The following is an 18,712-nucleotide window of genomic DNA, read 5'->3' on the forward strand; positions in this document are numbered from 1 at the left end:
AAAGCGGAAACGGAACACGGAACAACAAAACCCCATTTTGCGGAACGGAACACAACAACGGTCGTGTGCATGACATGTTGAGAGATGGGGGAATCATCTAGATAGTTGAATACTCAGTTAATTTGATTGATGGTGGATCGGTTCTTGTACACACGTCTATGAATATTGTTCATTACACCCTTTTTTTTTTGCACACGTGTTTCACTTTCACTGGGCACTTCACACATGCACTTATTTTGTACTTTTGGCACTGTCTCATGTCACCTTATGTGTGTTTTCTTTGATAATCTTGATAACAATTCATTATTAGTCAACATTATTTTTTATGAATTTTTTATATACATTTAGTCTTATGTAATACACATGCAATTATTTGTGTCACTATATATTATATTAGGTTTGATGGTTGCAATTATCTTATTAACACAGTGTTTATGACCTTTGCCACCGCAATTATTTGTCCGGGTTTTTAACATGGATTCTACTATAATTGGTTATACAGTATATATATATATATATATATATATATATATGTAAATCTATTATAGCCCTGTGTGTATAGTAACATAGTACATAAGGCCGAAAAAAGACATTTGTCCATCCAGTTCGGCCTGTCATCCTGCAATTTGATCCAGAGAGAGGCAAAAAAACCCTGTGAGGTAGAAGCCAATTTTCCCCACTTTAGGGGAATAAAAAATTCCTTCCCGACTCCAATCAGGCAATCAGAATAACTCCCTAGATTATCGATCTCTCTCTAGTAGCTATAGCCTGTAATATTATTACGCTCCAGAAATACATCCAGGCCCCTCTTGAATTCCTTTATTGTACTCACCATCACCACCTCCTCAGACAGAGAGTTCCATAGTCTCACTGCTCTTACCGTAAAGAATCCTCTTCTATGTTTGTGTACAAACCTTCTTTCCTCCAGACGTAGAGGATGTCCCCTCGTCACAGTCACTGTCCTGGGGATAAATAGCTGATGGGATAGATCTCTGTACTGACCCCTGATATATTTATACATATTAATTAGATCTCCCCAAACAAACATAAGATCCACATTAGTGAACTACTACATAAACTACACGGTAATATGGAGTGAAAGTAGAATGACAAAAGGCAATAGAAATAGTATTCATGATAAAATATTTTTTATTTAAAGGGTTCCTTATTGGTATTAGACTGCCTCTATACCCAGAGAATTATAGAATGGTATCCATTCCCCTGGGATGAGAAAACACAAGGGTTAATGGGCAATAACATGCGTTGCCCCAGTACCTGAACATGTGCTCATCTGCATTCCTGAGAATTATGTGGGTGGGTTCTCCTTCTGATCATGTGGGTTGGTCACATGACCAGAATTACCGTGACCATGATTACACTGAAGGTCCTGCTGTTTATTTATTTATATATCGGTGCAGACATTTTATTTGCAGCGTGACCCAATTGGACCTAATATAGGAGTTCTCGCCTCCTGGATACCAACTGGTCCCATCTTTTGAACAATTGCTCATTTGCACCCATAGGCGTGCGCAGCCTATTAAATTAGGGTGTGCACCCTAAAGCACAAACACACACGACGTGCGCACGTGTGTATGTATATATATATATATATATATATATATATATTATATCCACAGATCCTCCATAACAGTGTGCCAATTTTTATTGTACTAACCTACTACTTAAAAGACAAGCTTTCAAGAGTTTTCCTTTCTTCCTCGGTACGCTTGAGTATTGAGAAACAATCTATTCCTAAGGGTGGGTTGACATCTGCGTTATGCCATTCCGTTATAGGTTCTGTTTCAAACGGAATATATCATGTAATGGCCAGATGGAATGCAAAACGGAAACCTTTAAGAGGCATTCCGTTTTGCTCTGTCCTAATAGAAGTTTATGAGAAAGCAAAACCAATCCGTCTGGGTCCCGTTATGCTGTTATCCTGTTGACAGGACTTTGTTTTCCGTCTTGCATAATGGGACCAGATGGATCCGTTTTGATTCCCATAGACTTCTTTTAGGACGGAGAGCAAATGGAATGCCTCCTGCAGAGTCTGCACTGTACGAGAGAGAGATAGCAGTGGCTGTGAAGGGAAAAGTTCCAGAGCACACAATGACAGCCCCAGAGCCTTTCTGCTGCCTGACCAACCGTATGCTGCCACAGCGCCAGCCCAGCCTGCAGGACATCAGAGAGGCCTGGGGTCCTCATTACAGCACCAATGCATTTATTTATCAAAAAGCATCATACATAGCTAAAAACAAAACAAATATTTATTTATTTTTTTACAGTCCCTTTAAGCAAAAGCCAGAATATAATAAAAAACAAAAAAAAAGAAACAATTTACTTACAAAAGAAGCTATTCAGTCGTCTGCTGCGCCGTCCTCTGCTTGCTTCCGCAGATTCTTTCCCCTCCTTTCTGTCTCTGGTGCACTGTTATGGGGGGATTTGTGGATGACACATTGTTATGAGGGATCTGTGGATGACACACTGTTATGGGGGATCTGTGAATGACACACTGTTATGGGGGATCTGTGGATGAAACATAGAAACATAGAATGTGTCGGCAGATAAGAACCATTTGGCCCATCTAGTCTGCCCAATATATCTGAATCCTATGAATAGCCCCTGGCCCTATCTTATAGGAAGGATAGCCTTATGCCTATCCCATGCATGCTTAAACTCCTTCACTGTATTTGCAGCTACCACTTCTGCAGGAAGGCTATTCCATGCATCCACTACTCTCTCAGTAAAGTAATACTTCCTTATATTACTTTTAAACCTTTGCCCCTCTAATTTAAAACTGTGTCCTCTTGTGGTAGTTTTTCTTCTTTTAAATATTCTCTCCTCCTTTACCTTGTTGATTCCCTTTATGTATTTAAAAGTTTCTATCATATCCCCTCTGTCTCGTCTTTCTTCCAAGCTATACATGTTAAGGTCCTTTAATCTTTCCTGGTAAGTTTTATCCTGCAATCCATGTACTAGTTTAGTAGCTCTTCTCTGAACTCTCTCTAGAGTATCCATATCCTTCTGGAGATATGGCCTCCAGTACTGCGCACAATACTCCAAGTGAGGTCTCACCAGTGATCTGTACAGCGGCATAAGCACTTCACTCTTTCTACTGCTTATACCTCTCCCTATACATCCAAGCATTCTGCAGGCATTTCGTGCTGCTCTATTACATTGTCTTCCCACCTTTAAGTCTTCTGAAATAATTACTCCTAAATCCCTTTCCTCAGATACTGAGGTCAGGACTGTGTCAAATATTCTATATTCTGCCCTTGGGTTTTTACGCCCCAGGTGCATTATCTTGCACTTATCCACATTAAATTTCAGTTGCCAGAGTTCTGACCATTCTTCTAGTTTTCCTAAATCCTTTTCCATTTGGCGTTTCCCTCCAGGAACATCAACCCTGTTACATATCTGTTATGGGGGACCTGTGGATGACACACTGTTATGGGGGACCTGTGGATGACACACTGGTTTGGGGGACCTGTGGATGACACACTGGTTTGGGGGACCTGTGGATGACACGCTGTTATGGGGGATCTGCGGATGACACCCTGTTATGGGCATCTGCGGATGACGCACTGTTATGGGCATCTGCGGATGACGCACTGTTATGGGCATCTGCGGATGACGCACTGTTATGGGGGCATCTGCGGATGATGCACTGTTATGGGGGCATCTGCGGATGACGCACTGTTATAGGCATCTGCAGATGACGCACTGTTATGGGCATCTGCGGATGACGCACTGTTATGGGCATCTGCGGATGACGCACTGTTATGGGCATCTGCGGATGACGCACTGTTATGGGCATCTGCGGATGATGCACTGTTATGGGCATCTGCGGATGACGCACTGTTATGGGCATCTGCGGATGATGCACTGTTATGGGCATTAGTGCATGACACTATTATGCTGGATCTCTGGATGACACTGTTATTGGGGGCATCTGTGGATGACGCACTGTTATTGGGGGCATCTGTGGATGACGCACTGTTATGGGGGGCATCTGTGGATGATGTACTGTTATGGGGGGCATCTGTGGATGACGCACTGTTATGGGGGCATCTGTGGATGACGCACGGTTATGGGGGCATCTGTGGATGACGCACGGTTATGGGGGCATCTGTGGGTGACGCACGGTTATGGGGGCATCTGTGGATGACGCACGGTTATGGGGGCATCTGTGGATGACGCACGGTTATGGGGGCATCTGTGGATGACGTACGGTTATGGGGGCATCTGTGGATGACGCACGGTTATGGGGGCATCTGTGGATGACGCACGGTTATGGGGGCATCTGTGGATGACGCACGGTTATGGGGGCATCTGTGGATGATGCACTGTTAAGGGAATATCGGTGGATGGCACTGTCATCCACAGATCCCCCCATAACAGTGTCATCCACAGATCCCCCCATAACAGTGTCATCCACAGATCCCCCATAACAGTGTCATATTCCACACAGATGCCCCCATAACAGTAGAAAAGAAGATGGCTTCGGCAGCATATGGCAGTATCAAAATTCTTTATTCGTACCTCCAGACACAAATGGCAACGTTTCGACTGTTCACCAGTCTTTATCAAGCCAGGCTTGATAAAGACTGGTGAACAGTCGAAACGTTGCCATTTGTGTCTGGAGGTACGAATAAAGAATTTTGATACTGCCATATGCTGCCGAAGCCATCTTCTTTTCTACATATGTATTCCAAGGCCTGATGGATCAAGGGCCTACGGCTAGGCTGCTGCATCGATTAACGCAATATCTTGAGACCACAAAGTGCTGCTTCTACACTTCAACGTTGCCCCCATAACAGTGTCAGCCACAGACCACAGATATCCCCTTAACAGTCTATTAAGAATATATTTGTGGAAGGCACTGTTATGGGGGTATCTGTGTGGAATCTGACACAGATGCAGGGGGGTCTGTGGTATGTAGATGACACTGTTATGTGGGGCAGGGGGGGATCTGTGGATGACACATATATAGCAGCATCTTGTGCTATATATGTGTCATCATCCACAGATCCCCCCCCCCATAACAGTGTCCCTGACAGTGACCCCCAACAGGGGGTGGAGGCCGCCGGGTCTTATGCAAGCAAAGTATTGTAAACTTAGTGTTGTAATAAACTACTTACTGGGAGACTACAGCTAGTATTCCACAATCACTGGGCACTGGGCAGGCGGCAGCGTAACGTGACGTCGCTCCATCACGCCGCTTGCGCCTGCTCCTCCCACTTTATTAATGAAGCAGGTGGAGCAGGCACGTGATATCGGAGTGAGTGACGTTACGCAGCCAGCCGCTGGGACGCGGAGCATGAGAGCAGTCTGAAGAAGATATCATTGCGGCTGGGGGCTCAAGCGGCAGTGTAGGAGGCTGAGCACGGAGGTGTGATTAGGGTGTGCCCAGGCACACCCGGCACACCCCGTGCGCACGCCTATGTTTGCACCCCTGAGAATGATGTGTATGTGTCCTTCTTTCGATCATGTGTTTTGGTCACATGACCGGAATCTCGGTCATGTGAGCATCCACGTGATTATGATGATACTGAAGGTCCCGCAGACTGTTTGCGTGCCTTGGAAGATACTTTACTTGCAGTGCGGTCCAATTGGATCTAATATAGGATACCCCACCCCCTGGACACCGATTGGTGGTCACTTGATTACACAGGTGGGGCAATTATCTTCACCTGGGAGGGGGGTTATATAGGACGGTAACTTTTAAGGACATGTATCCCTTTGAAAAAGCTTGGCGAGGCGAAATGTGTGTCAGGGAAACTGAATTTTGATACCAGTTGTTTTCCCTACAGTAATTCCTGGTTCTTGCCATTTTGCACTGGTCACTTTATCTAATATTGGATGCACTTTACTGGCCAAGTGGGGTCTCTATCACAGTACTCATCTGCATGATTTTATACAGTCATGTGAAAAAATTAGGACACCCTTTGAAAGCATGTGGTTTTTTGTAACATTTTTAATAAAAGGTTATTTCATCTCCGTTTCAACAATACAGAGAGATTAAAGTAATCCAACTAAACAAAGAAAACTGAAGAAAAGTCTTTTCAAGATCTTCTGTAAATGTCATTCTACAAAAATGCCTATTCTAACTGAGGAAAAAGATAGGACACCCTCACATGTATTCCCTCTTAAATTGGCTCAGATCTCACACAGGTATATCACACCAGGTGCACATAATTAGTAGATCGTTACTCTGCATGTTGAATGAGGCTTGCCCTATTTAAACCTCAGACATTTAGTTTGGTGTGCTCCTGACTGTTGAAGTGAGAGTGAGCACCATGGTGAGAGCAAAAGAGCTGTCAGAGGACTTCAGAAAAAAGATTGTAGCAGTCTATGAGTCTGGGAAGGGATTTAAAAAGATCTCAAAAGATTTTGAAATCAGCCATTCCACTGTCCGGAAGATAGTCTACAAGTGGAGGGCTTTCAAAACAACTGCCAACATGCCCAGGACTGGTCGCCCCAGCAAGTTCACCCCAAGAGCAGACCGCAAGATGCTAAAAGAGGTCTCCAAAAACCCTAAAGTGTCATCTCGAGAACTACAGCAGGCTCTGGCTACTGTTGATGTAGAAGTACATGCCTCTACAATCAGAAAGAGACTGTACAAGTTTAACTTGCATGGGAGGTGTGCAAGGAGGAAACCTTTGCTTTCCAAGAGAAACATCGAGGCCAGACTGACATTTGCCAGAGATAAAGTTGACAAAGACCGGGACTTCTGGAATAATGTTCTTTGGACAGATGAGTCCAAAATTGAATTATTTGGACACAACAGCAGAGGACATGTTTGGCGTAAACCAAACACAGCATTCCAAGAAAAGAACCTCATACCAACTGTGAAGCATGGAGGTGGAAGTGTCATGGTTTGGGGCTGCTTTGCTGCAGCAGGACCTGGTCAGCTCACCATCATAGAATCCACGATGAATTCTACTGTGTATCAGAAGGTGCTTGAAGAACATGTGAGACCATCAGTTAGAAAATTAAAGCTGAAGCGGAACTGGACCATGCAACATGACAATGACCCAAAACATACTAGTAAATCAACCAAAGATTGGCTGAAAAAGAAGAAATGGAGAGTCCTGGAATGGCCAAGTCAAAGTCCAGATTTGAATCCCATTGAGATGCTGTGGGGTGACTTGAAAAGGGCTGTACGTGCAAGAAACCCCTCAAACATCTCACAGCTGAAAAAGTTCTGCATTGAGGAGTGGGGTAAAATTTCCTCAGACCGATGTCGAAGACTGGTAGATGGCTACAAGAACCGTCTCACTGCAGTTATTTCAGCCAAAGGAGGTAACACTCGCTATTAGGGGCAAGGGTGTCCTATCTTTTTCCTCAGTTAGAATAGGCATTTTTGTAGAATGACATTTACAGAAGATCTTGAAAAGACTTTTCTTCAGTTTTCTTTGTTTAGTCGGATTACTTTAATCTCTCTGTATTGTTGAAACGGAGATGAAATAACCTTTTATTAAAAATGTTACAAAAAACCACATGCTTTCAAAGGGTGTCCTAATTTTTTCACATGACTGTATATGTTTATTGTCATTGTTACATTGTGTTTCAATAAAGTGATGTTTTGTTATATTACACGTGAGGTCTATGTGATTAGGTAGAATGGCTGACAAGGTGAAAGGCAGCAGTATGAAGGCAGGGGCTGGTGGATGGTAGAGGCAATAACTGGGCCCAGTTTCATTAAAGTCTCTTTACTGAGAAGGTGAGAGTTGCAGTAGAGGTAGCAGCAATTGGTACAGTCCTGAGGTATACACGGAGCTTACTTTTTTCAGTGGCTGTGTATAGGCAGCGTCAATGATGGTAATAGTAGTCCCTGATTCTCTCTCTCTAAACACTTTGCAACCTTTTCAAGATAACCACAAGCGTTCAGTTCTATTCTTATTAACCCTCTCTGCAATTCCAAGGCTGATGAATGCAGATCCTGGATCCGTATGGCTAGTCTATCTAAAAGTGTGGTGGGTGTCCGGAGCAATTTTCCACAGCAGTAAAGTCTTTAAAGTCATAAAAGAGTGGTACCTTTATTGTCTGAATCCAGTTCACGAACTTGGTGGTTCTAGACCTTTCATGGATGTCTGTTCTCCTTCCCTCAGGGGGTATTCTCTCAGTTAGGTACAGATGTGTCCACACTTAACTGCTCACTTATCTCAGCATCTCCTGAAATGTGTGTCACGAAATGAGTATATCTAAATTGGATAAATTGCAATACAACGTTCAGACAGCAGGTAGCATGTTGTTGTGTTACTAGCTAAATACCTGAACTTAAGGTAAAGACTTGGTAATAGAATTGCAATTGTGAAATTTGGCCGGGTTCACATCAGATCTTTGTCTTACATTTAACATATATGGAAAATGGATGCTCTTATTTTTTTTTTTACTGTGCAAAGATTACCATATATTTTGACCTGTGCCATTGTTCACCACTACAATTCTATATGCCGTATACTATGATTTAGATACACTTGGTGTCAGTATACAGTGCTACTCTAGTATTATATATTGCACACCAACCACAGTAATTAGGCCTCATGCACACGACCGTTGTTGTGTTCCGTTCCGCAAAATGGGGTTCCGTTTCCGTTTTTGTTTCCGTGTGTCTTCCTTTATTTTTGGAGGATCACCAGACATGAAGGAAAGTAAAAAAAAAGTCAAAGTCAAGTTTGCCATGCAAATGATAGGAAAAAAACGGACGCGTTTTTTCACGGACCCATTGACTTGAATGGGTCCACAAATCGTTTTCTGTGAAAAAAATAGGACAGGTTATATATAACGGTCGTGTGCATGAGGCCTTATGCAGAGATTATTATATACTTTTAACAGTCCCATTACATGTTACATGTACATAATACAATTCAGACACATTGGGTGTCAGTATATACCGCAATTTTTGCATGACATTTAAAATACTTATTGATTATTGATTGTCTGCTGAGCTGTGTATCTAATCCTATTATGTGTTATACTGCCTGTTGAGTTGTGATACTGTCTGCAGTCGTGTATCTAAGCCTATTGTGTGCAATACTGTCTGCAGAGTTGTGTATCTAATCATATCATGTGTGATACTGCCTGCTAAGCTGCATATCTAATCCTATTATGTGTGATACTGCCTGATGAGTTGTGATACTGTCTGCAGAGTCATGTATCTAAGCCTATTGTGTGTGATACTGTCTGCAGAGTTGTGTATCTAATTATATCATGTGTGATACTGTCTGCTGAGCGGTGTATCTAATCCTACCATGTGTGATACTGTCTTCTGAGCTGTGTATCTAATCTGATCCTGTGTGATACTGCATACTGAGCTGTGTATAGAATCCTACCATGTGTGATACTGTCTGCTGAGCGGTGTATCTAATCTAATCATGTGTGATACTGCATACTGAGCTGTGTATAGAATCCTACCATGTGTTATACTGTCTGCTGAGCGGTGTATCTAATCTATTCATGTGTGATACTGCCTGCTAAACTGCGTATCTAATCCTATTATGTGTGACACTGCCTGTTGAGTTGTGATACTGTCTGCAGAGTCATTTGTCTAAGCCTATTGTGTGTGATACTGTCTGCAGAGTAGTATATCTAATCATATCATGTGTGATACTGTCTGCTGAGCGGTGTATCTAATCCTACCCTGTGTGATACTACCTACTGAGCTGCGTATTGAATCCTATCATGTGTGATACTGTATGCTGAGCTGTGTTTCTAATTCTGTTCTGTGTGATACTGTCTGCTGAACTGTGTATCTAATCATATTAGGTGTGATACTGCATACTGAGCTGTGTATAGAATCCTACCATGTGTGATACTGTCTGCTGAGCGGTGTATCTAATCTAATCCTGTGTGATACTACCTGCTGAGCTGTGTATTGAATCCTATCATGTGTGATACTGCCTGCTGAGCTGTGTATCTAATCCTACCATGTGTGATACTGTCTGCTGAGTGGTGTATCTAATCTGATCCTGTGTGATACTGCATACTGAGCTGTGTATAGAATCCTACCATGTGTGATACTGTATGCTGAGCTGTGTTTCTAATTCTGTTCTGTGTGATACTGTCTGCTGAACTGTGTATCTAATCATATTAGGTGTGATACTGTCTATGAAGCTATTATATGTATGTGTATAGAGTGTGATACTGTCTGCTGACCTGTGTGATATTGTCTATGAAGCTATTGTATGTATCTGTATAGAGTGTGATACTGTCCGCTGATCTGTGTGATATTGTCTATGAAGCTATTATATGTATGTGTATAGAGTGTGATACTGTCTGCTGACCTGTGTGATATTGTCTATGAAGCTATTATATGTATCTGTATAGAGTGTGATACTGTCTGCTGACCTGTGTGATATTGTCTATGAAGCTATTATATGTATGTGTATAGAGTGTGATACTGTCTGCTGACCTGTGTGATATTGTCTATGAAGCTATTATATGTATGTGTATAGAGTGTGATACTGTCCGCTGATCTGTGTGATATTGTCTATGAAGATATTGTATGTATCTGTATAGAGTGTGATACTGTCTGCTGACCTGTGTGATATTGTCTATGAAGCTATTATATGTATCTGTATAGAGTGTGATACTGTCCGCTGATCTGTGTGATATTGTCTATGAAGCTATTGTATGTATCTGTATAGAGTGTGATACTGTCTGCTGACCTGTGTGATATTGTCTATGAAGCTATTGTATGTATCTGTATAGAGTGTGATACTGTCTGCTGACCTGTGTGATATTGTCTATGAAGCTATTGTATGTATCTGTATAGAGTGTGATACTGTCTGCTGACCTGTGTGATATTGTCTATGAAGCTATTATATGTATGTGTATAGAGTGTGATACTGTCTGCTGACCTGTGTGATATTGTCTATGAAGCTATTGTATGTATCTGTATAGAGTGTGATACTGTCTGCTGACCTGTGTGATATTGTCTATGAAGCTATTGTATGTATCTGTATAGAGTGTGATACTGTCTGCTGACCTGTGTGATATTGTCTATGAAGCTATTATATGTATGTGTATAGAGTGTGATACTGTCCGCTGATCTGTGTGATATTGTCTATGAAGCTATTGTATGTATCTGTATAGAGTGTGATACTGTCTGCTGACCTGTGTGATATTGTCTATGAAGCTATTGTATGTATCTGTATAGAGTGTGATACTGTCCGCTGATCTGTGTGATATTGTCTATGAAGCTATTGTATGTATCTGTATAGAGTGTGATACTGTCTGCTGATCTGTGTGATATTGTCTATGAAGCTATTATATGTATGTGTATAGAGTGTGATACTGTCTGCTGACCTGTGTGATATTGTCTATGAAGCTATTGTATGTATCTGTATAGAGTGTGATACTGTCTGCTGACCTGTGTGATATTGTCTATGAAGCTATTGTATGTATCTGTATAGAGTGTGATACTGTCTGCTGACCTGTGTGATATTGTCTATGAAGCTATTGTATGTATCTGTATAGAGTGTGATACTGTCTGCTGACCTGTGTGATATTGTCTATGAAGCTATTGTATGTATCTGTATAGAGTGTGATACTGTCCGCTGATCTGTGTGATATTGTCTATGAAGCTATTGTATGTATCTGTATAGAGTGTGATACTGTCTGCTGATCTGTGTGATATTGTCTATGAAGCTATTGTATGTATCTGTATAGAGTGTGATACTGTCCGCTGATCTGTGTGATATTGTCTATGAAGCTATTGTATGTATCTGTATAGAGTGTGATACTGTCTGCTGACCTGTGTGATATTGTCTATGAAGCTATTGTATGTATCTGTATAGAGTGTGATACTGTCTGCTGACCTGTGTGATATTGTCTATGAAGCTATTGTATGTATCTGTATAGAGTGTGATACTGTCTGCTGACCTGTGTGATATTGTCTATGAAGCTATTGTATGTATCTGTATAGAGTGTGATACTGTCCGCTGATCTGTGTGATATTGTCTATGAAGCTATTGTATGTATCTGTATAGAGTGTGATACTGTCTGCTGACCTGTGTGATATTGTCTATGAAGCTATTGTATGTATCTGTATAGAGTGTGATACTGTCCGCTGACCTGTGTGATATTGTCTATGAAGCTATTGTATGTATCTGTATAGAGTGTGATACTGTCTGCTGATCTGTGTGATATTGTCTATGAAGCTATTATATGTATCTGTATAGAGTGGCATACAGATACAGAGATAAGGAGCTCTGCTTTGTGTACATACTGTACACTGCAGCCACCGTGGGGGAGGTGCTGATGGATTTCAGTCCCTGTATTTCCCTGTCTTGTGGATGAGGCCTGATTACAAGTTAAATAAGTTATGGCAGCCCATTAATGTTGCTATAGGAAAACATAACACAAAACATACTTATTGTCTTGGGTCCCTGAGGCGGTGCTTAGTTTTAGAAAAAAAAAAAACACTTTCCACAGAGCACTGCATGCCACTGGTTTTGTCCCCCTTACATTTATTTTTTTATTTTTGGCGGTTCGGACCTTCACCAAGTGGCAGACCCAGGTATGTGGACCTTTAGAAAAAATGCTTGAGTACTCCTGATTCAGGGTTTCATTTTAATAAACTTTAATTATGGGTTTAATGCAGAAAATAACAATTGCACCATTTTCATTTACAACATTTCCCAATCCCAATGAATTACAATCGTGCAGGACCACATCATGGATCTACAGTAGGTTTGCCCTTTACTCTTCCACAGCTAACATGAAAAGCTTTAGTGATACAGAATGTTACATGCCAGTGGCACGGCCTTTCTTTTCTATCACTAATGGAAGGACTTTATACAGATCAATGTAATTGTTGTACAGTTAAGACATCATCCCAGAACTTAAGTATCCCATCAATTAACTCCTGCTTAGTCCTTGGCTTTATTTCAGACCTTATAAATCTCCTGGAATTCCATACAGGTTTAGTAGACCGGCACAGCCAACGCAGGACCTACCTATAAATGACATCCGTGACATCCATGACATCCTTCTTCACAGAAGTTCGGGCTTGGGATCGGTGTTCTGTAGATTGTATTATTTTCCCTTATAACATGGTTATAAGGGAAAATAATAGCATTCGGAATACAGAATTCATAGTACAATAGCGCTGGAGGGGTTAAAAAAATAATAATAATAATTTAACTCACCATAATCCACTTGATCGCGCAGCCGGCATCTCTTCTGTCTTCTTTCTTTGCTGTGTGCAGAAACAGGACCTGTGGTGACGTCACTCCGGTCATCACATGGTCCATCACATGATCCATCACCATGGTAAAAGATAATGTGATGACCGGAGTGACGTCACCACAGGCCCTGTTCCTGCACACAGCAAAGAAAGAAGACAGAAGAGATGCCGGGCTGCGCGAGCAAGTGGATTAAGGTGAGTTAAATAATTTTTTATTTTTTTTAACCCCTTCAGAATGCTATTATTTTCTCTTATAACCATGTTATAAGGGAAAATAATAATGATCGGGTCTCCATCCTGATCGTCTCCTAGCAACCGTGCGTGAAAATCGCACCGCATCCGCACTTGCTTGCGGATGCTTGCGATTTTCACGCAACCCCATTCATTTCTATGGGGCCTGCGTTACGTGAAAAACGCACAATATAGAGCATGCTGCGATTTTCACGCAACGCATAAGTGATGCGTGAAAATCACAGCTCATGTGAACAGCCCCATAGAAATGAATGGGTTGGGATTCAGTGTGGGTGCAATGCGTTCACTCATGCATCGCATCTGCGCGGAATACTCGCCCCGTGTGAAAGGGGCCTTATACGTCTGGCTTTGGCTGTGCTTAGCCCTGGTATGTTAGCATCTAGCATTATAGCTTCTCATCTAAGTGTCCAGGCCTCATATTTACTGCTCATGTCAAGGCTCCAGTCTCCGTGCCCTGTCTCTTTATTAGCTGTTTGTTTGCTCTGACTATTCACCATTGTATCCAGCTGTTCTGTGATTAGTCCCTGATTAAGTTACATCCAGCCCATCCTCTATTGTTCACACCTAGAAGTGTAAATGTAAGGCTTTAGTAAGGATTAGATACACAGCTCAGCAGACAGTATCACACATAATGGGATTAGATATGCATTTTAGCAGATAGTATCACACAGAATAAGATTAGATACACATTTTAGCAAAACGTATCACAGATGATAGGATTGGATACGCAGCTTTGCAGACAGTATCACACATAGGCTTAGATACACAGCTCAGCAGAAAGTATCACACATGATAGGATTAGATACACAGCTCAGCAGGCAGTATCACACAATAGGCTTAGATACACAACTCTGCAGACAGTATCACACAGAATAGGATTAGATACACAGCTCGGCAGAAATTATCACACATGACAGGATTAGATACACATCTTAGCAAAACACATGATAGGACTAAATACGCAGCTTAGTAGACAGTATCACACATGATAGGATTAGATATGCAGCTTTACAGACAGTATCACACCTAATAGGATTAGATACACAGCTCAGCAGGCAGTATCACACATGATATGATTTGATACACATCTTAGCAAAACGCATCACACATGATAGGATTAGATACGCAGCTTAGCAGACAGTAACACACATGATATGATTTGATACACATCTTAGCAAAACGCATCACACATGATAGGATTAGATACGCAGCTTAGCAGACAGTAACACACATAATAGAATTAGATATGCAGCTTTGCAGACAGTATCACACCTGATAGGATTAGATACACTGCTCAGTAGGCAGTATCACACACAATAAGCTTAGATACATGACTCTGCAGACAGTATCACACATAATAGGATTCGATGCACAGCTCAGCAGGCAGTATCACACAAGATAGGATTAGATACACATCTTAGCAAAACGCATCACACATGATAGGATTAGATACGCAGCTTAGCAGACAGTATCACACATAATAGGATTAGATATGCAGCTTTGCAGACAGTATCACACCTGATAGGATTAGATACACTGCTCAGCAGGCAGTATCACACACAATAAGCTTAGATACATGACTCTGCAGACAGTATCACACATGATAGGTTTAGATACACAGCAGAGCAGACAGTATCACACAAGGTATAATTACAGAGGTACACGGCTCCGCAGACAGTATCACACCTGATATGATTAGATACACAGCTCAGCAGGCAGTATCACACATATGATTAGATACACAGCTGAGCAGACAGTATCACACATGATATTTGGATTCTGGATTTAGTGTTCCTTTATTCTCATGTGTTTGACTTTCGCACATTTAATATTCTCAATAGATCTCACCAAATCTAGCTAGGTCTGGAAAAACATCACAAAAACTGTGTGAATCGGGCCGATAGTGAATCTGATCAGGTTTATGTTGCTCAATCTGAGGGCAGAATAATGTGGTGACAGAGACCCCAATTCCAGTGCTATGTTAACTACTGCAAATAAAAAGTAAGTTTCACAAAATAACTGTTCATTAGCTGCAGACTTGCAGTATTGGGAGTCCTCTCAATGTTGTGCATGTGCTGGAGTCCTCAAAATTCAAGAGCTACAGTTCCCCCATGTGTTGCTCATTGACAGCTTTCTTCCTCTGTACAGTATAGAGAGAAAGCTGTCAATATGCAGCAGGAGGGTGGGCAGAGCATGCCACTCCTGAATAAGACTCCCACACTCATCGCCCGCTGGAGCAAAAGCTATCTTCACAAGTACAACTGCAGCTTCTCAGTAGTTAGAGTGAGTGGACTCTGTCTGTCCCTTCTTCCCTGGAAACATAAACACGGTGTGCAAAGCGGTTGTTCTGGCAATACAGCATGTATTGTACTGCATTGGAAAAGGGATCAGATCCCTAAAAGTTGAAGTCCCATAGTCGGACAAAAATAAAAAGGTAAAAAAAATGTTTGACAAAATGAGAATAATAAGTTTCAAGTGAAAAAAAAACACCCCTTTCCCCTCTCATTTACTAGTAAAGAAAAAATATATAAAAATATTGGGTATCACTGCAATCATAACAACATAATATCCAGTGATCAAAAAGTCGTATGTACCCCAAAATAGTACCAATAAAAACGGCACCTAATCCCATAAAAAAAGCCCTTTCACTCAAGACCATCTCCTGAAAAATAAAAAAAATAGTTATTTTTATTTTAAAAATGTTTTCATTATGTAAAATAAAAATAAAAAATAGACATCTTTGCTGTCAGTGTCCATAATGACCTGCTGTATAAAAGCATCACAAGATCTACCCTGTCAGGTGAATGCCATAAAAAAAAAACAAAAAAAAAAAAACGATCTCATACCAACCATTTTCTGGTCACCTTGCCTCCCAAAAATCATTATATCAAGTCATCCAAAAGCCATATGCACCTAAAATGGTATTAATGAAAACTTTACCTCATCCCACAAAAAATAATAGCTCACACACAAGGCCATAGCGAGAAAAAAATGGCTTTTCGGAAATGGTGACACAAAAACATTTTTCTTCAAAAATGCCTTGTGTAAAACGTTAAAAATAATATATTCTGACAAAAAGAAGAAAGCATGGATCTTCCATCCACATGCTATGCAGTGATCTAATGCTTCTTAGGGCGCATTCAGATGACCATGCTGTGTATTGCGGTCCGCAAATTGCGGAATAGAATGGGTGGCCTATTATAGAAATGCCTATTCTTGTCCGCAAAATTTCCAAAGCGGAGCAACATCATTAGTTCCAGTATTTTACCCCAGAATCTCTATAGTTGTCGGCACAAGATCTGTTAATTTTCACATTGGGCCTCAAATGTGCATGGTGCTCATGCTGAGCCTTGTTGTATGCCCAGGCAGAAGCTAGGGCCACAAGTAGGATGGTTCTAAAATAAAAAAGGACAAAATAATAATAAGAGAGCTACATTTTCACACTGACACATGCTGAACACAACATTTTGTGCACTGAACTGGCATATCTGTGTAAAAATTGCAATTTTCACTTTGCACCATCTACTCTGAATTAATTTGTGCAAAACATCTGTAGGGTGAAAATGCTCAGTACAACCCGTAATAAATGGGGTCACTTTTTATGTGTTCCTTTTTTATTTACCCTTTACTTAGACTGACAGTCGTCTGTCACTGTTGTATAATTCACCAAACTAGGCCTCAAATGGACTTGATGCTCTCTCTTTTCTGAACCCTGCAGTGTGCCCAAACAGCAGTTTACAACCACATTCGGGGTGTTACTGTATTCAGGAGAAAATGGATAATGAATTGTGAGGTCTTTTTTTCTCAGATTACCCCTTGTGAAAATGCAAAAATCTGAGGCTAAAGCAACATTTTACTAGACAAAATGTAATTTTTCATTTTCACAGCCAAAATGTTTCTAAATTTTATGAAACACCGGTGGGATTAAAGCACTAACTACACTTCTCAATAAATTCCATAAAGGGGTACCTCAGGGTCTTTTCAAATGAGACATTGCACCCAAAAGCCGTTCCAACAAAATTTGTCCTCCAAAAACCATATGGCGATCCTTCCTTTCTGAGCTTTGTGGTGTACCCATACAGCTGTTTATGAGCACACATGAGGTTTTCTGTAAACTGCAGAATGAGGGTACTAAATGCTGTAGTTTCTTTTGTTGTTAAAGGGGTTGGCCACTATATAAGTACTTTCCACTATATAGTGGGAGGTAGGGTAAAAACGAGTTTTCTAATATACTTTATAAAAAAAAATCTCAATGGTAATGTTTTTATAATGAGCCCTGCCCCCTCAGCCCCGCTCTGCATGCAGACAGTTCATCCATGGTTGCAGACGACATGGAGGAGCTTTAGAGAAATAGACTAAATGGAAAAACTGCAAGTGAAATTTTGAAATTTCACTGTCATTTTGCTTTAATTCTTCTGGAACACCTAAAGGGTTAGCAAAGTTTGTAAAAACAGTTTTGAATAATTTGTGGGGTATATTTTCTAAAATGGGGTCATTTATGTGTGGTTTCTATTATGAGAACTAAATTGGTCCTTTAAAAAGTTAGTTTTGGAAATCTTTTAGAAAATTTTAAATAATGGTTCAAAAATTCTAACCCATCTTACGTATGAAAAAAATAAAATGACATTTATAAAATAATAGCATAAAGTAGATATATGGTGAATGTTAATGAGCAGCTATTTTATGAGGTATCACTATCCATTTGAAAAACAGAGAAATTCAAATTTAGAAAATAGCAATTTGGATTTGTTTAAAAAGTAAAGGTAGAACATATGAATTCACACCACTAATATGATTTACAATGTGTCACTAAAAACCAATGTGTCTCAGAATCACTTGAATAAATACAAACATTCCAAAGTTTTTACTACATAAATGTCTGATTTGCAAAATTAGGTAGGATGAGGATGGTGAAAAAATGGCATGGTCCTGAAGCGGTTAAGTGATTGCTAGGAAAAATAAGCCCAGTCTTTTTTCTGCCATTCGTGTCATTTTCAGAAGTCAGAGAGCTGAAGTTATAAAAAGTCTGACCAGGGAGAGCCCACCCCCACATAAAACTACAATTTACCTTTCATGGAGCTGCAATATTCAATGTTGGCCAGCAGTTGGAGCCAGTGCTACACTATACTGCCAGCACTGAAAACAGTGGCATAGTATTCATATAAATGAACATTTGAAATAGAATAAATTGGAAGTTCATACTTGAGGATAATTTTTCTGCATTTATTGTATTTACAGTACACGTTTAAACCTCATTTAATCAAA

The 18,712-nt window shown here is 40.7% G+C and overlaps 1 protein-coding gene across 1 annotated transcript in view; it reads left to right on the top strand.

Annotated features, from left to right (window-relative positions):
* Positions 1-18,712, top strand: part of LOC122938823 (pyrimidine-specific ribonucleoside hydrolase RihA-like) — a 68,090-nt gene that overhangs the window by 43,244 nt on the left and 6,134 nt on the right. The window lies entirely within an intron of this gene.

This window comes from Bufo gargarizans, chromosome 5, assembly GCF_014858855.1.
Source record: "Bufo gargarizans isolate SCDJY-AF-19 chromosome 5, ASM1485885v1, whole genome shotgun sequence".
Lineage (NCBI taxonomy): Eukaryota > Metazoa > Chordata > Amphibia > Anura > Bufonidae > Bufo > Bufo gargarizans.